Source organism: Arachis hypogaea, chromosome 15 (assembly GCF_003086295.3).
Source record: "Arachis hypogaea cultivar Tifrunner chromosome 15, arahy.Tifrunner.gnm2.J5K5, whole genome shotgun sequence".
Taxonomy (NCBI): domain Eukaryota; kingdom Viridiplantae; phylum Streptophyta; class Magnoliopsida; order Fabales; family Fabaceae; genus Arachis; species Arachis hypogaea.
This window is the reverse complement of record NC_092050.1, coordinates 146,981,089-147,002,246: the sequence shown is the minus strand read 5'-3', so window position 1 is coordinate 147,002,246 and position 21,158 is coordinate 146,981,089. Positions and strand designations below refer to the sequence as shown.

Sequence of the window (21,158 nt, the reverse complement as noted above, 5' to 3'; positions counted from 1 at the left end):
TGATGATTTGTTGAAGTTTGGCTGGTTGTGAAACCATGTCTAAATTTTTGGACCGAGGTTTCAACTTATCATCACAAGGGCTTATTGATTCCTATCAAACTTGCTGTTGAACGTAATGATCTGCTAAAGCTTGGCTGGCCATTGGCCATGTCTAGTGTTTTGAACCGAAGCTTTCCCTGAAAGCTTGGCTGGCTAGTAAGCCATGTCTAATTCATGGACCGGAGTTTTAGACTAACATTGCATGATTCCTGGAATTCTTATTAAGAATTTTGAATCTCTTTATTTTCTTTTCCAAATAATTTTCGAAAAATCACAAAAAAAATTCATAAAATCTTTAAATAAAAAATATTTTATGTTTCTTGTTTGAGTTTAGTGTCAATTCTTAAGTTTGGTGTCAATTGCATGTCTTTCTTCTTCTTGCATTCTTCAAATACATGCATTATGTTCTTCATTAATCTTCAAGTTGTTCTTGATAATTTCATTGCTCTGATCTTTAAATTCTCTTGTTTTGTGTGTTTCATTATTTTTCATATGCATTTTCAATTTGTTAGTATCTTTAAATTCTCTTGTTTTGTGTGTTTCATTATTCTCTTTGGTGTCTTGCATGCATTGTTTGTTTAATCTTAGTTTTCCATGATTAGTTGCATTTTGATTATTTCTCATCATTAAAAAAAATTCAAAAAATTTTCAAAACTATGTCTTTTCAAGTCAATAATACAGAGAATTGAAGATTCATAATATTCAGCAGAGGAATTACAGAGAAAAAGCTGGGCGTTCAAAACGCCCATTGAAGAAGGAAAACTAGCGTTTAAACGCCAGCCAGGGTACCTGGCTGGGCGTTAAACGCCCAAAAAGGTAGTATTTTGGGCGTTAAACGCCAGAATGGATACCATTCTGAGCGTTTAACGCCAGGATGGCACAAGAGGAAAGATTTTGTTTTTAATTCAAATCTTTTTCGAATTTTCATAATTTTTCAAAATCAAATTTTTTTTCAAATCATATCTTTTCAATCATATCTTTTCAAAATCAATTTCTTTCCATTTTTTTTTCATTTTCGAAAATTCTTGCTACAATTAATGATTTAATTCAAAATTTTCAAGTTGTTACTTGCCTATTAAGAAAGGATCAAATTTTAAATTCTAGAATCATGTCTTTTAATTTCTTGTTAGTCAAGTAATCAACTTTAATTTGAAAACTTCCTTTTTTTTTAATTTGATTTTCAATCATATCTTCTCAATCATATCTTCTCAATCACATCTTTTTCAAAATAATTTTCAATCATATCTTTTTTTATTTCTAATTTCAAAATCTTTTTCAAAATCAATTAACTATTACCTCAATTTCAATTTTCGAAAATTATCAACCATTTTTTTTCAAAATTTCTTTTAATTATTTCAAAATCTTTTTAATTTGTTTTCGAAAATTCTTCCCCTCTTCTCACATCCTTCTATTTAATGACTAACACTCCTCCACTATCAGCAATTCGGACTCTCTCTCTATAAGTTCGAATTATCTCCTCTCTACCTCCTCCTTCTATTCTTCTTTTCCTCTGACACCTCAAGGAATCTCTATACTGTGATATAGAGGATTCCATACTTTCCTCTTCTCTCTTTCATATGAGCAGGAGCAAGGACAAGGGCATTCTTGTTGAAGCTGATCCTGAACCTGAAAGGACCTTGAAGAGAAAGCTAAGAGAAGCTAAAGTATAACTCTCTGTGGAGGACCTAACAGAAATTTTCAAACAAGAAGAAGCCATGGCAGCCGAAAACAACAACAATGCCAACAATGCAAGGAAGGTGCTTGGTGACTTTACTGCACCTACTCCCGACTTCTATGGGAGAAGCATCTCTATCCCTGCCATTGGAGCAAACAACTTTGAGCTTAAGCCTCAATTAGTTTCTCTAATGCAATAGAATTGCAAGTTTCATGGACTTTCATTAGAAGATCCTCATCAGTTCTTAGCTGAATTCTTGCAAATCTGTGATACTGTTAAGACCAATGGGGTTGACCCTGAGGTCTACAGACTTATGCTCTTCCCTTTTGCTATAAGAGACAGAGCTAGGACATGGTTGGACTCACAACCTAAAGAAAGCCTGAACTCTTGGGAAAAGCTAGTCAATGCCTTCTTGGCAAAGTTCTTTCCACCTTAAAAATTGAGTAAGCTTAGAGTGGAATTTCAAACCTTCAGACAGAAGGAAGCTGAATCCCTCTATGAAGCTTGGGAAAGATACAAGTAATTGATCAGAAGGTGTCCTTCTGACATGCTTTCAGAATGGAGCATCATAGGTAGGGGTGTTCAAATCCAAACCGATCCAAATTAAAACGCTCATCCAATCCAATCCAACCCGAAAACCGATTAAAACTGCACTAATTCGGATTTGATTGGATTCTATTTTTTGTAAACCGCTGGATCGGATCGGATTTTGGATCTACTTTTCATAACCGATCCAATCCAATCCAAACCGCACAATGTGTTATAATATTATTATTTTATTATTATATTTACAATTATACTTATAACATGTTCAATTGTTTATACATTTTTATATTATTCATGTATTATTATTATTTAATAAATATTTTACGTTCAAAATATTATTTATTTATTTATTTTAACTAACCTATAATTTTATTTATATTGTTATGTTATCGTTGGCTTTTTAATATATTGTTGAGACTTGTTATATGTATTTAATTTTTTTAATTTATAAAACCGCAAATCCAATCCAATCCAAATCGCTTGAAATTGGATTGGATCGGATCGGATTTTTTTTTAAAAGCATCCAATCCAAACCGCACCGCAAGTAAAATTAGTGTTCGGATCGGATGAGTTTTTTACTCAAAACCGATCCAAACCTTACCGCGAACACCCCTAATCATAGGTATCTTCTATGATGGTCTGTCTGAACTGTCCAAGATGTCATTGGACAGCTCTGCTGGAGAATCTCTTCATCTGAAGAAGACGCCTGCAGAAGCCCAGGAACTCATTGAAATAGTTGCAAATAACCAATTCATGTACACTTCTGAAAGGAATCCTGTGAATAATGGGACAAATCAGAAGAACGGAGTTTTTGAGATTGATACTTTTAATGTCATATTGGCTCAGAACAAAATATTGACTCAGCAAGTCAATATGATTTCTCAGAGTCTGCCTGGCATGCAAGCAGCAACAGGCAGTACCAAAGAAGTCTCATCTGAAGAAGAAGCTTATGATCCTAAGAACCCAGCAATGGAAGAGGTGAATTACATGGGAGAATCCTATGGAAACACCTATAATCCTTCATGGAGAAATCATCCAAATCTCTCATGGAAGGACCAGCAGATGCCTCAACAAGGTTTCAACAACAGTAATGGTGGAAGAAATAGGTTTAGCAATAGCAAGCCTTTTCCATCATCTTTTCAGCAACAGACAGAGAATTCTAAGCAGAGCCACTCTGACTTAGCAACCATAGTCTCTGATCTAATTAAAACCACTCAAAGTTTCATGACTGAAGCAAGGTCCTCTATTAGAAATTTGGAGGCACAAGTGGGTCAGCTGAGTAAGAAAGTTACTGAACTCCCTCTAGTACTCTTCCAAGCAATGCAGAAGAGAACCCAAAGAGAGAATGCAAGGCCATAAACACGTCCCACATGGCCGAATGCATAGATGAGGGAAAGGCAGTGATTTCCACTGAGGAAGACCTCAATGGACGTCCACTGGCCTCCAAGGAGTTCCTTAATGAGGAACCATGGGAATCTGAGGCTCATACAGAGACCATAGAGATTCTATTAAATTTACTTCTGCCATTATAAGCTCTGATGAGTATTCTTCCTCTGAAGAAGATGAAGATGTTACTGAAGAGCAAGTTGCTAAGTACCTTGGAGCAATCATGAGGTTAAATGCCAAGCTATTTCGTAATGAGATTTGGGAGGATGAACCCCCGTTGCTTACCAAAGAACTGGATGACTTGACTAGGCAGAGATTACCTCAGAAGAGACAGGATCCTGGAAAGTTCTCAATACCTTATACCATAGGCACCATGACCTTTGAGAAGGCTCTGTGTGACCTGGGGTCAAATATAAACCTCATGCCTCTCTCTGTAAGGGAGAAGCTAGGGATCCTTGAGGTACAAGCTGCAAGAATCTCACTAGAGATGGTAGATAATTCAAGAAAATAGGCTTATGGACTTGTAGAAGATGTCTTGGTAAAGGTTGAAGACCATTACATCCCTGCTGATTTCATAATCCTAGATACTGGGAAGTGTATGGATGAATCCATCATCCTAGTAAAAGCTGTGATTGATGTTGACAGAGGAGAATTGGTCCTCCAAGTGAATGAGGACTCCCTTGTGTTTAAAGCTCAAGGATCTCCCTCTGTAACCATGGAGAGGAAGCATGAAAAGCTTCTCTTAATGCAGAGTCAATTAGAGCCCCCACAGTCAAACTCTAAGTTGGTGTTGGGAGGCCATCATCATGCTCTGAGTATCTGTGAGGCTCCATGAGAGCCCACTACCAATCTATTGACATTAAAGAAGAACTTGTTGGGAGGCAACCCAATCTTTACTTATCTATGTTAAATTTCTATTTTCTATTGTTATTTTATATTTTCTGTAGGTTGATGATCATGTGAAGTCACAAAAACAACTGAAAAAGCAAAAACAGAATGAAAAATAATATTAAAAATAGCACACCCTGGAGGAGAAGCTTACTGGCGTTTAAACGCCAGTAAGGGTAGCAGAATGGGCATTAAACGCCCAGTCTGGCACCATTCTAGGCGTTTAACACCAGAAATGGGCACAGAGCTAGCGTTTAACGCCAGAAACGGGCACAAAGCTGGCGTTAAACGCCAGAAATGGGAGAAAAGCTGGCGTTAAACGCCAGAAATGGGCAGCAACCTGGCGTTTAACGCTAGGATTGGCACAGGAAGGGGCGTTTACACGTTAATATGGTGCAGGGATGAGAAATCCTTGATACCTCAAGATCTGTGGACCCCACAGGATCCCCACCTACCTCATCTCTCTCTCTCTCTTCTTCACACCTTCCCATAACACCCTTCCTCAAATACCCCTCACCTATCAAATCCTACCCTCTTCTCCATAATCTCTTCACCAATCCACATCCGTCCATCATAAAACCCCACCAACCTCACCATTCAAATTCAAACCGCTTTCTCTCCCAAACCCACCCATACATGGCCGAACCCTACCCCTCTCTCCACTCTTATATAAACCCATCTTCACTCCTTCATTTTCACACAACATAAACACTCCTTCTCCCCCTTGGCCGAAACACTAACCCCCCTCCATCTCCTCTATTTCTTCTTCCTCTACTCTCTTCTTTTATCTTTTGCTCGAGGACGAGCAAACCTTCTAAGTTTGGTGTGGTAAAAGCGTTGCTTTTTATTTTTTCATAACCATTTATAGCACCAAAGGCCGGAGAAACCTCTAGAAAGAGGAAAGGGAAGGCAAAAGCTTCCACCTCCGAGTCATGGAAGATGGATAGATTCATCTCAAGGGTGCATCAAGACCACTTCTATGAAGTTGTGGCCAAGAAGAAGGTGATCCCCGAGGTCCCTTTCAAGCTCAAAAGGGTGAATATCCGGAGATCCGACATGAGATTCGAAGAAGAGGTTGGGAAATTCTTACCAACCCCATTCAACAAGTCAGGATCTTAATGGTTCAAGAGTTCTATGCCAATACATGGATCACCAAGAACCATGATCAAAGTGTGAACCCGGACCCAAAGAATTGGCTTACAATGGTCCGGGAGAAATACTTAGATTTCAGTCTGAAAAATATAAGGTTGGCATTCAACTTGCCCATGATGCAAGGAGATGCACGCCCCTACACTAGGAGGGTCAACTTTGATCAAAGGTTGGACCAAGTCCTCATAGACATTTGTGAAGAGGGCGCTCAATGGAAGAGAGATTCAAGAGGGAAGCCGGTTCAACTAAGAAGGCATGACCTCAAGCCCGTGGCTAGGGGATGGTTGGAGTTCATCCAACGCTCAATCATTCCCACTAGCAACCGGTCTGAAGTTACTATAGACCGGGCAATCATGATCCACAGCATCATGATTGGAGATGAAGTAGAAGTTCATGAGGTTATATCCCTAGAACTCTACAAGGTGGCGGACAAGTTCTCTACTTTGGTAAGGTTAGCCTTCCATCATCTCATTTGTCACCTCTGCAATTCAGCTAGAATTGACATAGAGGAAGGTTAGCCTTCCTTGTTCTTATTTTTTTGTTTTTCGTTTACTATGCTTGATGTTTTATTTATGTTTGTGTCTTATTACATGATCATTAGTGTCTTAGAGTCTATGCCTTAAAGATATGAATGTCCTATGAATCCATCACCTTTCTTAAATGAAAAACGTTTTTAATTGCAAAAGAAAAAAAAGTACATGAATTTCGAATTTTAAAATAGTTTAATTATTTTGATGTGGTGGCAATACTTTTTGTTTTCCGAATGCATGCTTGACGTTAAGATTTTTTGCCAGTAAAGAATGTCATAAAAACAGTCGCGTTGTAGATATAGTCTCTAAACTGACAGAAATCCCTTCGTACAAACGTTTTGGTTGTCACAAGTAACAAACCCCTTTGAAATTGATAACCGAGTATTCAAACCTCGGGTCGTCTTCTCAAGGAATTGCAGGGAGGTATGTTCTTATTATTGGTTATGAAGATTATAAATTGGGGGGTTTTGAGAAATTTGGAGTTTGGGCAATGTGCACAGGTATATTTTCAAGCAATAAAAATTAATAAATAACTGTAAAATAAACTCTTGGCAAGGTATGAAGAACTGGAGGTCCTATCCTAGTTATCCTTATCAATTGTGATGAGAATTGGATTCTTTCCCCACCTTATTAACCTCTAACTATGAAGGTAAGTTAAGTGGACAGATTAATTCCAATTTTCAATCAACAATGAGTTTGATAACTCAAGAGTTACCAATGTCTCAACCAAAGCCAAAAGAGAGAAATTCTACTTGAATGGAAATAATTTGGATAAACACAGGGCATTAATAAATTAAAGAGAGCAATCATGAGTCTGAAATACTTCGAATTATATTAAATAAAATGTTCAAATCATAACATGGGAATTCATAAATTAAATTGGAAAAAGAAAAATAAATAAAAATAAAGAACCTGGGATTGAGTGTCACTCCTAAAACTAAGAGAAGTCCTAAATCCTAATCATAAGAGAGAGGGGAGAACCTCTCTCTCTAAAAACTACATCTACTCCTAAAATTGTAAATATGTGAGCCTCTCTATGAATGGATGTATTCTCCTACTTTATAGCCTCTAATCTGTGTTTTTTGGGCCGCAAACTGGGTCAAAAACAGTCCAGAATTCGCTGGTTTCGAATTTTGCCACGCTGGATTTCCGTCATTGCGACGCGGCCGCATGAATCACGCGGTCGCGTCGCCTAGCATCAGTGAAACTATAATATATTATATATCAAATCGAAGCCCCGGACGTTAGCTTTCCAACGCAACTGGAACCGCGTCGTTTGGACCTCTGTAGCTAAAGTTATAGCCGTTTGAGTGTAGAGAGGTCAGGCTGGACAGCTTAGCAGTTTCTCCAACTTCTTGTATTCCTTCCACTTTTGCATGCTTTCTTCCCATCCTCCAAGCCATCCTTGCCTTATAATATCTGAAAATACTTAACACACATATCAAGGCATCTAATGGTAATAAGAGAGAATTAATAATAAGCAAATATAAGATCAAAGAAGCATGTTTTCAATCATAGCACATAATTAGGAAGGCAAATGTAAAACCATGCAAATAGTGTGAATAAGTGGGTAAAGAGTTGATAAAATCCACTCAATTGAGCATAAGATAAACCATGAAATAGTGGTTTATCAACCTCCCCACACTTAAACACTAGCATGTCCTCATGCTAAACTCAAGAGAAGCTATAAGGATGAAAAGGAATGGTAGAATGTATGAAATGCAATCCTATGAATGCAACTACATGCAAAATGATTCTACCTACTTAGTTAAAAGTAAACACATCTCTCAAGAGGAAATATGAACTGGATTTCACTAATTCAAATCATAAGAATGAAGTACAAATAGACTTGCAAGAAGAAAATAGCTCATGAAAGCAGGGAACAAGGAATTGAGCATCGAACCCTTACTGGTGGTGTATACACTCTAATCACTCAAGTGTTTTAGGTTCGATTCTCTCAATTCTCTACTAACCTTGCTTTCTAAGGCTTGCTCTTCATCTAACAATCAACATAAGTTTAATGCACAAATACACAAATCAGGAGGTCTTTTAAGGGTTGTAATGGGGTTAGGGTCAAGGTAGGATTGTATTTGGCCAAGTGGACTAAAATCTGAATCCTTAATTAACTTAAACTTGCCACCTAACTTTAGACAATCCATGTAATCATAATATAATATCTAACTATCCATTAACCATGTTTTCCACATATTCATGCATTCTAATTCTAAGTACCGTACATATGCATTGCTTTCACCACTTACTTTGGGGCATTTTGTCCCCTTTCTCTTATTTGCACTTTTTCTTTTCTTTTTCTCTCTTTTTTTTCTTTTTCTTCTTTATATATATATATATATATATATATATATATTCTTTTTCTTTTGTTTTTCTCAATGCATATGATTAATTTATTGAATGCATGAACATGTCCCAAACATTTCTTTCACATTTTTAGAAAATTCTAACATACTCAATTCTCAAACCAAATATTTCCAAACCCAATTTCCCACACTTAAATCATAAGCACTCTCACTAGTCTAAGCTAACTAAGGATTCAAATTAAGGACATTATTGTTTTTCGCTTAGAATTAATGATGTGCTAAAGTAAAGAACAAAGGGGTAAAATAGGCTCAAATTGGTTTGCAAAGGATAATGAAAGGTAAGGCCATATGGGTATGTAAGCTCAGTGAAACAAAGGCCTCAATCATGTAAGTGTATGCATACATCAAATTATGGAAATATAGAATTAAGCAAGACAAAGATCACAATTTTAGAGAGAAAAAACACACATCAAAAATAAAATATTGGTTGAAAAATGCAACCAATTTAAATAGGCTCAAAATCTCACAGGTTTTGTGTGTTCGAGTTCTAAACATGTTCCAGTATAATATCTCTTCAAACAAGTGTAACATTAAATTTTATTCAAATTAGTGAAATTCTCTAAAAATTTTCTTGAAAAAGAAAATATTACTTTAACCAAGTGGTAAAATATGCACAAAAATCAAACAAATATGCAATCAAACATGCAAATACAATAATGAACCAACAAATAAAATAAAAATTTTGGTGTTGAGTCAGGAAATAACTAACCCATGGAGATCGGTATCGACCTCCCCACACTTAAAGATTGCACCGTCTTCGGTGCATGCTGAGATGTGCAGGTGGACGGGTTGTTTCAACTGACGCTTTTCTCATCAAGGAATGTGCGTAGGAACTTGTTTGTCTCTCCTATGTAAACGTCTTCCGGTTCTCTTCCTGGTGGCCATCCTGAAAGAAAAAGGGAAGGAAAGTAACCCAAAGCAAAGATAGAAAACAAATAAAACATGGGTTGGTTAATGCCAAAAGTGAGGGTCTCAATTACATGGTAGTTACAACATGCAAGTGAGAAAACAATAGAAGTACATGGCATACTAGTGGTGCAAAATATTGCAACAATGAGGGAGAGTGTGTGGGTAAGGAGAGATAATATAAATTCATATCAATGTAAAAGTAATACAGGTATAAAAGATTGGCATTGATATAAATAATATTACCTATTCAAAATAAAACAAGTCACTAAGCATCAAGAAAATACCAGAAAAGATGTAACAGTTGAATAAGAATATTTGAACACCAATTATAATTTTAGAAAAATAAAAATATGCAATGAATGAAAGTATGCAAATGAATTAAATAAAATAAAATGGAAGTGAGAGAAAATAAGAAAGGAAGAAGAAAGAAATAAGAAAAGATAAGAAGAATAAGGATTCGGAGAAGAAAAGATAAGAAAATTGGCACTAATCTGGATAGGTTGTGCGACGCTGGCCACGCGGTCGCGTGGGTGACGCGGTCGCGTGGTGCGCAATAAGGTTAGGCGACGCGGACGCGTGGGGCACGCGATCGCGTGACTCAATTTGTGCTAGTGGCGCGAGTGCAGCCTCGCGGTCGCACAACTCTCTGTTTAAAACTCTTTTGCCAAAAATTTGGGTGACGCGATCGCGTGGTCGACGCAATCGCATGAGTGGCCATCATGGGGATATGACGCGGACGCGTGGGGCATGCGTTCGCGTGGTGAGGCTTGGGCTTCCAGCACGATTCCAGCCCAACTCCAGCTCAACTTTCGGCCATGCACCCGGTTGACGTCGATTGTCAGGTCACGCGGCCGCGTGGGTGACGCGGTCGCGTGGGAGGCCATTATTCCATATGACGCGGTCGCGTCAGCGACGTGGTCGCGTGGGGTAATTTGTGCCATTGGCACGCCTCCAGCGCTGCTCCTGCGAAACTCTCTGTTCGTTTTTATTTTTCTCCCCTCTCCTTGCGACGCGGACGCGTCGCTGATGCAGTCGCGTCGCGTGCTCGCTTTTTTTTTTTTTTTTTGTAATCTGAAAAATGCAGAATGCAGTGTTAATATGAATGTGATGCAAAACTCCAGGTTCAATATAACAAAATAAAATAAAATTTAAAAACAAATAAAACTAAATAAAAATGAAAAAGGACGATCATACCATGGTGGGTTGTCTCCCACCTAGCACTTTTAGTTAAAGTCCTTAAGTTGGACATTTGATGAGCTTCCTGTTATGGTGGCTTATGCTTGAACTCATCCAGGAATCTCCACCAGTGTTTGTGATTCCAGTAACCTCCGAGGTCCCAAACTAGGCATGTAAAACCCTTGAGCAGCTTCAAAAAGATTCTTAGGCTCCCGGGGTGTTGGATGTCAGAACAGATTCCAGGATCCCAAACCTTGCTTTTACACCCATTTTTGTCGGGATCTGTATTTTTCCAGCTAGGTGATAAGGAATTTGAATTCTCACTGCAGCTACCAAATAGCTTCCTAGACCCATTCAATTGAGCTCTACACCAACCTTTGCGTTTAAACTTAAAGCTTCCAACCATGATGAACCTTGTAGGACAATTCTTACCACTGGCCATCTTCCTCTTACTCTTAATGCCACAAAGAGCTCTAAGTTGACCATCCGTCTCCAGTAGCCCATATTCAAGTGGGATTAGAAAGCTATGGGATATGAATTTTACCCACTTGAATGTTGTGAAGGATGATGGTAACTTAGGGGGAGGTATTTTTAATGAAATTGCAAGCTCCACTCCCTTGTGCTCTTCTCTGATAATTACCACTTCTTTGCAAGCTTCTTCAATTTCAACCTCTTCCTCTTGGCAGCTCTCTTTCAATTCAATCTCCTCTTCATTGCTTTCCAAGGGCATGGGAGGTTGTGCTTCTTCTTCTTGAATCTCCATCTCTTGATCAACCTCTTCCAAGTCTTCAACTATGATATGCTTTGGAGGTTGTACACCCTCCTCAGCATCAATTTCAACCGTCTTGAAAGGAGGCTCTATGTCTTGACTTTCCCATGGAGGTTCTGCATCTCCTAAGTCTTCAATCACTTCTTCTTCTTCTTGAACAATGACAGTTTCTTCTACTTGTTCTAGTACAAATTCATTCTCTGTCTTGTTCACTGGGGTTTCTGGTATCTCCTTCATGCTATGCTCTTCACTAGACTGTCCACATGAGGCTGTGGCTGATCCTTGTGTATTTAAGCGTCTGGAAGCCCATTGAATTAATACTTGCCCTAGTTGTTGAGTGGTTGCCTGAAATCGATCCATTGTTTCCTTGAAACGATCCTTTATCTCTTGATGCACTCGGCTTTCATAAGTAGGATCATAGTGCTCTTGGATTGATGGATATGGAGATAATGAATATTGAAGTGGTGGTTTTTGGGAGTAATTGGGTTGGAATTGGGGTGGTTCTATATATGGTTCATATGGCTCATAAGGTGGTTGGTATGGTGGTTGAGGGTTAGGGTCATATGGAGGTGAATGGTGGTAGTTGGCTTGTGAGTATGGTGCTCCAAAGTCATGTTGAGGAAATGGTTCATAGGCATATGGTCGTGGTTGTTGATAGTTCACTGGAGGTGGTTGCTGCCATGAGGGTTGATCAAATTCTTGTGGCTCCTCCCATCTTTGATTGTTCCAACCTTGATGCCTGTTCTCATTGTAATTTCTTCTTCCTGCAACATTATTGTAACCAGACTCATAGCCAAAGGGGTGAGAGTTCATAGTAGCAAATAAAAATTAAAAATAAAAATAAATTTAAATTAAAAGGTTATTTAAATTTTGAATTTGAAAATTAAATTTTGAAATTTGAATTTTGAAATTTTGAAATTTGAATTTTTGAAAGTTGAATTTCAAATTTTTGAAATTTGAATTTTTGAAATTTGAAATTTGAAATTTGATTTTTGAAATAAGATAAGATAAGATAAAAATTTTAAAAATAAAAAACTGAAATTTTTTTTTTTTGAAAAAAAATTAATTAAAATTTTTTTTGAATTTAATGAGGAAAGAGAAAAACAATAAAATGACACCAAATTTCAAATTTTTAGATCAAAATGAAGAAAACAACTAAGAACAGCTTGAAGGTCAAGATGAACGCGAAGAACAACTTGAAGATCAAGATGAACACTAAGAATAAATTTTTGAAAAAAAAAATTTTTAATAACTAAATAAAAACAAATAACCTCTTAATTTATGGAAAAGCAAAAATAAAAACAAAAATAAAAACAAATAAACAAGCAAAAATCAAAAAAAATATTTACAATAACCAATAATAAGGCACACGTTTGCAATTCCCCAGCAACGGCGCCATTTTGACGTTAAGATTTTTTGCCAGTAAAGAATGTCATAAAAACAGTCGCATTGTAGATATAGTCTCTAAACCGACAGAAATTCCTTCGTACAAACGTTTTGGTTGTCACAAGTAACAAACCCCTTTGAAATTGATAACCAAGTATTCAAACCTCGGGTCGTCTTCTCAAGGAATTGCAGGGAGGTATGTTCTTATTATTGGTTATGAAGATTGTAAATTGGGGGGTTTTGAGAAATTTGGAGTTTGGACAATGTGCACAGGTATATTTTCAAGCAATAAAAATTAATAAATAACTGTAAAATAAACTCTTGGCAAGGTATGAAGAACTGGAGGTCCTATCCTAGTTATCCTTATCAATTGTGATGAGAATTGGATTCTTTCCCCACCTTATTAACCTCTAACTATGAAGGTAAGTTAAGTGGACAGATTAATTCCAATTTTCAATCAACAATGAGTTTGATAACTCAAGAGTTACCAATGTCTCAACCAAAGCCAAAAGAGAGAAATTCTACTTGAATGGAAATAATTTGGATAAACACAGGGCATTAATAAATTAAAGAGAGCAATCATGAGTCTGAAATACTTCGAATTATATTAAATAAAATGTTCAAATCATAACATGGGAATTCATAAATTAAATTGGAAAAAGAAAAATAAATAAAAATAAAGAACCTGGGATTGAGTGTCACTCCTAAAACTAAGAGAAGTCCTAAATCCTAATCCTAAGAGAGAGGGGAGAACCTCTCTCTCTAAAAACTACATCTACTCCTAAAATTGTAAATATGTGAGCCTCTCTATGAATGGATGTATTCCCCTACTTTATAGCCTCTAATCTGTGTTTTCTGGGCCGCAAACTGGGTTAAAAACAGTCCAGAATTCGCTGGTTTCAAATTTTGCCACGCTGGATTTCCGTCATTGCGACGCGGCCGCATGGATCACGCAGTCACGTCGCCTAGTGTCAAGGGAACTATAACATATTATATATCAAATCGAAGCCCCGGACGTTAGCTTTCCAACGCAACTGAAACCGCGCCGTTTGGATCTCTGTAGCTAAAGTTATAGCTGTTTGAGTGCAGAGAGGTCAGGCTAGACAGCTTAGCAGTTTCTCCAACTTCTTGTATTCCTTCCACTTTTGCATGCTTTCTTCCCATCCTCCAAGCCATCCTTGCCTTATAATATCTGAAAACACTTAACACACATATCAAGGCATCTAATGGTAATAAGAGAGGATTAATAATAAGCAAATATAAGATCAAAGAAGCATGTTTTCAATCATAGCACATAATTAGGAAGGCAAATATAAAACCATGCAAATAGTGTGAATAAGTGGGTAAAGAGTTGATAAAATCCACTCAATTGAGCACAAGATAAACCATGAAATAGTGGTTTATCAATGCTTGAACAGTGCATATTTTTGAATTTGTTGTTTATAAATGTTAAAATTGTTGGCTCTTGAAAGAATAATGAAAAAGGAGAAATGTTATTGATAATCTGAAAAATCATAAAAATGATTCTTGAAGCAAGAAAAAGCAGTGAAAAGCTTGCAGAAAAAAAAAGTGGCAAAAAAAAAAGAAAAAAAGAAAAAGCAAGCAGAAAAAGCCAATAGCCCTTTAAACCAAAAGGCAAGGGTAAAATAAAAAGGATCCAAGGCTTTGAGCATCAGTGGATAGGAGGGCCCACAAGAATAAAATCCTGGCCTAAGCGGCTAAACCAAGCTGTCCCTAACCATGTGCTTGTAGCGTGAAGGTGTCAAGTGAAAAACTTGAGACTGAGCGGTTAAAGTCGTGGTCCAAAGCAAAAGAGTGTGCTTAAGAGCTCTGGACACCTCTAATTAGGGACTCTAGCAAAGCTGAGTCACAATCTGAAAAGATTCACCCAGTTATGTGTCTGTGGCATTTATGTATCCGGTGGTAATACTGGAAAACAAAATGCTTAGGGTCACGGCCAAGACTCATAGAGTAGCTGTGTTCAAGAATCAACATACTGAACTAGGAGAATCAATAACACTATCTGAATTCTGAGTTCCTATAGATGCCAATCATTCTGAACTTCAAAGGATAAAGTGAGATGCCAAAACTGTTCAGAAGCAAAAAGCTAATAGCCCCCCTCATCTAATTAAGACTGATCTTCATAGATGTTTTTGGAATTCATTGTATATTCTCTTCTTTTTATCCTACTTTGTTTTTAGTTGCTTGGGGACAAGCAACAATTTAAGTTTGGTGTTGTGATGAGCGGATAATTTATACGCTTTTTGGCATTGTTTTTAGTATGTTTTTAGTATATTTTAGTTAGTTTTTATTATATTTTTATTAGTTTTTATTCAAAAATCACATTTCTGGACTTTACTATGAGTTTGTGTGTTTTTTTTGTGATTTCAGGTATTTTCTGATTGAAATTGAGGGACCTGAGCAAAAATCTGATTCAGATGCTGAAAAAGGACTGCAGATGCTGTTGGATTCTGACCTCCCTGCACTCGAAGTAGATTTTCTGGAGCTACAAAAGCTCAATTGGCGCACTCTTAATTGCGTTGGAAAGTAGACATCCTGGGCTTTCCATCAATATATAATAGTCTACACTTTGCCCGATATTTGATGGCCCAAATCGGCGTTCCAAGTCAGCATAGAAATTCTGGCGTCAAAACGCCAGAACTAGCATAAAAGCTGGAGTTAAACGCCCAAACTGGCACAAAAGCTGGCGTTTAACTCCAACAAAAAGTTTCTACATGTGAAAGCTTCAATGCTCAGCCCAAGCACACACCAAGTGGGCCCAGAAGTAGATTCTGCATCATTTACTCATTTCTGTAAACCCTAGGCTACTAGTTTTCTATAAATAGGACCTTTTGCTATTGTATTTACAGACCTTTTTCATACTTTAAACCTTTGGAACTTGTATGTTCACATTTGGGGCTGGCCTCACGGCCATGCCTAGACCTTTTTTTCTTATGTATTTTCAACGGTAGAGTTTCTACACACCATAGATTAAGATGTGGAGCTCTGCTGTTCCTCATGAATTAATGCAAAGTACTATTGTTTTTCTATTCAACTCAAGCCTATTTCTTCTCTAAGATATACACTCGTTCTTCAACCTGAAAAATGTGATGATCCGTGACACTCATCATTATTCTCACCTATGAACGCCTGCCTGACAACCACTTCCGTTCTACTTGCAATAGCTTGAGTGCGTATCTCTTAGCCTCCTGGTTCATGACACATGGTTGCCTCGCCTGACAACCGAGCCTTCCATTCCATGAGATCAGAGTCTTCGTGGTATAGGCTAGAATCAATTGGCAGAATTCTTGAGATCCAGAAAGTCTAAACCTTGTCTGTGGTATTCCGAGTAGGATCTGGGAAGGGATGACTGTGACGAGCTTCAAACTCACGAGTGTTGGGCGTAGTGATAGACGCAAAAGGATTAATGGATCCTATTCCAACATGATCGAGAACCGACAGATGATTAGCCGTGCGGTGACAACGCATTTGGACCATTTTCACTGAGAGGACGGGAGGTAGCCATTGACAACGGTGAAACCCAACATAAGCTTGTCATGGAAAGGAGTATGAATGATTGGAAGAAGGTAATAGGAAAGCAGAGGTTCAGAAGGAACAAAGCATCTTCATACGCTTATCTGAAATTCTCACCAATGAATTACATAAGTATCTCTATCTTATTTTATGTTTTATTCATCTTTTAATTATCAATTCTCCATAACCATTTGAATCTGCCTGACTGAGATTTACAAGATGACCATAGCTTGCTTCAAGCCGACAATCTTCGTGGGATCGACCCTTACTCACGTAAGGTTTATTACTTGGATGACCCAGTGCACTTGCTGGTTAGTTGTGCGGAGTTGTGATAAAGAGTTGATATTACAATTGTGCGTACCAAGCTGTTGGCACCATTGATGATCACAATTTCGTGCACCAGTCCCTTCCCAGTGGCCCCAGGACAGGTCAAGTATCTCATTGTGGCCATTGATTATTACACCAAGTGGGTGGAGGCTGAACCGTTGGCAAGCATATCATCTGCGAACTATCAAAAATTCTTTTGGAGATAAGTGATCGCGAGGTTTGGAATTTTGGAGGTCGTGGTGTCGGATAACGGAACACAATTTTCCGACAAGAAATTTGGAGAATTCCTGGTAGGCCTCAGAATCAAACAAAAGTTCTCCTCTATGGAACACTCCCAGAGCAATGGACAAGCCGAGGCAACGAACAAGGTCATCCTCAATGGGTTGAATAAGCGCTTGGATCAGAGAAAGGGCTCCTGGACAAACGAGTTAGCTTCCGTCCTGTGGCCTTACAGAACAACCCCACAATCTTCTACAGGGAAGACGCCCTTCGAGCTTACTTATGGTGTCGATGCAGTGATTTTCGTAGGAATTGGATAACCGAGCCCAAGGTTACTCCTCGAAGGAAGCGATGAGGCGACTGAGAAATACCTGATAGATGAGCCAAGGAGTGGCTCACTTGTCAAAATCGGTGCTGAAGCAAAGTTGGCATTGCGTTATAATCGCAAGGTGCAAGCCAGGAGGTTCGAAGAGGGCGACATGGTACTACGATGCAACGACATCGGTCCACCGATCCTGGAGAAGGTAAGCTCTCCCCTAACTGGGAAGGGATCTATAGGGTAAAGGAAGTGCACGAAAGGGCACCCACAACTTAGAGCGGTTAGACGGGAAGGAGGTCCCGAGGACTTGGAATGCAACAAACCTTAGGAGATTTTACTCCTAAAGGCTTAACGACCTCCCGTCCAAACCGGTTGTCCCTTTTTTATCTCTTACTTTCATTTACCTTCATTTACTTTATCTCATCAAATCACTTGTCTCATTATATATTATTAAAGAAGGGATACTCTTTTCCCTTGCCATCAGAGTAGGACGTCGACATGGGGTTTTAACGAGGCCCACTGTCGAAAAGTGATTATGTGTTGATTTTGAAATTTATTTTTGCTTTGATTTATTCATTCGTTATTACCAAGTTATAATCATGGTTTCCCAAGACTGATCACCTCGGGAACCTAAAAGTAACGATATACGGATATCCATCAAGTTATGGCTTAACGTTCAAACGAGGAGGAAACATAGCAATAAAGTGACCAAAATAACACAAAGATTTTAATTATAAGAGTCGAAACTGTTAAAGCGGTAGCTCAAAAGGCATCACGTCAGCCCAACAACAACCAACAAAGAAAAATTGTTCAATTACATGCAAGAGGTATCGCATCGGCCCAATAACAAAAATAGTTCAAAAAGAGTACAAAAGATTACAATTGATAAAACACTGCACTTCTTCAGGATGTTGACAACCTTGCCATCTTGAATCATTTTGAAGGCACCGATAGCCAAAGTGTCGAAGTCGGGAGCAAGGAGAGAGACCTAAGCCTTGGTCGCCTCCTCGGTAGCGGTGATAGCTTCCTAAGCGTCCTTAAGGATCTCTTTATTCTTCTTTTTCATGGTAGCGGCCTCTTGCCAAGCGAAGTTTGCCGACTTCACGACCCCTGCCAGCTTTTCCTCCAGCTCTTTTACATTACTCTCTGCTATGATAGCCCGGCCTTGGGCTTCATTGAGCTATTTGGAAAGAGTGAGGTCTCGTTCCACAAGGTGGTTGATCTCCTCAGCAGCTTCCTTCGCCTTCTTCTCCTCTTCGGCAAGCTGAGTCTTCAGGGACTCCCCCTCGGCTTTCAGGTTGACAATGTCTCTCAGGGCAGCCCTATGTTTCCCTTCCAAAATCTGGCCCTGGGCTAACACGGGTTCCACCTTTCTGGAAATGGCAGCTGTCCGAATGAGGCTTTGGTACGTCCACCTCACTTGGGCGGCCAAGTCTTCTTCCTAGAAGAATTTCTTAGCGCCCGGGAGGAGTTGAGAGTCAATGAATAATCCCGCATCGAAGTTTTTCTCCATCACCGTGAGAACTTGTTTCGAGCCAAAGTCATTCTTCCTCTTCTTGGGATTGGGGATGACGATCACCTCCGCCTCGGGCTCAACATCGATCCCTTTACCCCGATCAGCTTCACCAGCAGCAATAATGTCACCGGGAGTTGTCTGGGTTGGAGGCTGCGATGGAGCTTCGCCCTCGTTGGCTGGTTGAACCTCGGGCTCAACGGTAGGGGTTGTCGAGCTGTCATAATCACTATCATCTCCCAGGAAGAGATAAGTCATCAAACTACTCAAAGTAGTGTGCCTAACAGCCATCCTAACTACAAGAGAAAAAAAATAGCAAAGTTAGGAAGTCGGAGGGAAAACAACATATGAAATCGGAAACAAAACAATATTGCACAAGTCGGAAAAACATAAAACCAATGGGGAGAGGATCTTACCTACACAATCGCGAGCGGATTCCCAGTCGCCCATTAAGAGATGGGGATTAAGATTTTTACAACCAAAAATCGCCAGTAAAACATCAGCGATCTGTTTATTCTGCCGACCTAATCCATCATAGGTCATCTTTATTAAGTAATTGAAGCCGGCACCTAAACTCCAGTAGGTCGGTATTCGTCTTTCTCCTTTGAGGGTGAGCCAAAAAGGGTAGTGGCCATGAGCTGGTCTCACCTTGAAGAAGGTTTCTTTGAAACCATGGAACGAATCCTCAAAGAGATCGAAGATCCGTCGGTTTTGTACAGCCCGAAAGGAAATGTACCATTTTTTATGCTTTCCTTCCCGAAAGGGTTTGTAAGAAGGAAGAAGAAAAGAAAAACTTCAACGGAGACCGGGAGCTCCAGATACTAGCATACTATCTCGAAGCATCGGATGACAGCCCAGCTGTTAGGGTGAAGTTGTAATGGAGCAACATCGCACCGATTTAGGAAAGCCATGATAAAAGGAGATAAGGGAATTCGAATGCCCAACGTGTTGAACATGGGCCTGTACACCCACAACCAGTCGGGAACCTGGGGAGACGATAGATTCAGTTGGTAGATGCGCTCTCGAGCACCTGGCACGAAGACATCGTAGTTTGCCTCCTCAGGACCACCCCCACACAACACTCCTGAATTCTGGAACTCTTGTAAATCTTGTTGGGTTATCCCAGAGGATGTGCTCATCACGTCAGAAGTAACCCAAGCGTAATGATTTATGGGAAGTTGCTGCACCATACCTACAGTTGGGGCACCACTTCACTCAAAACGGGAAGTCAGAAGCTCGGCGAAAGTTAAAAGTAAACTATGTTCTATGTTATCACTATCCTATGCTATACGATGTTATTACAGGCCTAAATCCAGGAAAAAACACCTATGGTACCCGCCTAAGAGCTTGCTAATAATCACGGGTTCAGTTCAAGCAAGCAGTCACAAAATGCAATAAATAACAACAAAGGAAGTGTTAAAAAGAGCAAAATAAGCATGAAAAGATCTAGTTACCAGTATTCAAGGAAGGAAAAGGGTGAAATGGAAGATTGTAGTGGTGCCAAGATCCACGAGTGACCTAGAAATAGAAGCAAAAAATCATGGATGAGGAAGAAAGAGAAATGGCAGTGGTGGGGGGTATCAGTTATGAGGAGAATGGGAAATGCAAGCGGGATATGATTAAAGGTATGGTAACCGTCGAGGGAAGAGCACGAAAAAACAAGGGTAAAATAGACTTTTTTCTCTGCTTTCAAATCAATCATAAAAGGCATTTAATGCCCCAAGCACGAAAACCGAAATGACGCCCTAAGTAACAGTTGGGGGCAACTCACGCGCACCAGAGGCGTGAATCCCGCAAACGGAGTTACGAGCAGGGGAAGACATGTGCATGAGAAAACACGAGTAAGACGAACGCGCCAACCACGATTCTCACAGCTTGCCGCGTTGGGGGCACTGTTCTGGTCCAACCCAATTAGGGCCAGAAATCCATTATGTGGACTACTGGCCCGACGGGTCTTTCGACAAAGTGATCCATGCGTCACATCACCTCCTGGTAAAGGCCTGGACAGTTGGTGGAAGCTTCCAGACAAATAGGTCCAAGCAAAAGGGTCCACCTGAGTACAAGGTATAAAAAAGAAGGGACCTACCCTTCCCAAAGTACGTTATCTTTTACCCTAATTAGTCGTCTCATCGTACGAACACTTACTTTGACATCGAAGTATCCTTACAGGTAGCCCTACTCGCCGACCCACCGACGATCGTGGTCGCATTTCTCCTCGCAAAGCACGTACCCAAATCCAGATACCTCACACCTCCTAATTGTTCTCGACAAACCGCCCGACCGACATCTGATACCAGCGAGCAACCGAACACATTCTAATGTTAAATTCAACATGGGTGTTTCATGAGAAATGCCATTATTGCAATGCAATATATATAAAATATGGTGTATTCTAGAATGATAACGTTATATACG

At 39.3% G+C, this 21,158-nt stretch overlaps 1 non-coding gene across 1 annotated transcript; it reads right to left on the bottom strand.

The window, feature by feature from the left end:
* Window positions 1-2,159: 2,159 nt before the first annotated feature.
* On the bottom strand, window positions 2,160-2,267 carry LOC112753036 (small nucleolar RNA R71). The gene has a single exon (XR_003177438.1). It is a non-coding gene; the product is annotated as a small nucleolar RNA R71 (small nucleolar RNA).
* Between the last annotated feature and the right edge of the window lie 18,891 nt (window positions 2,268-21,158).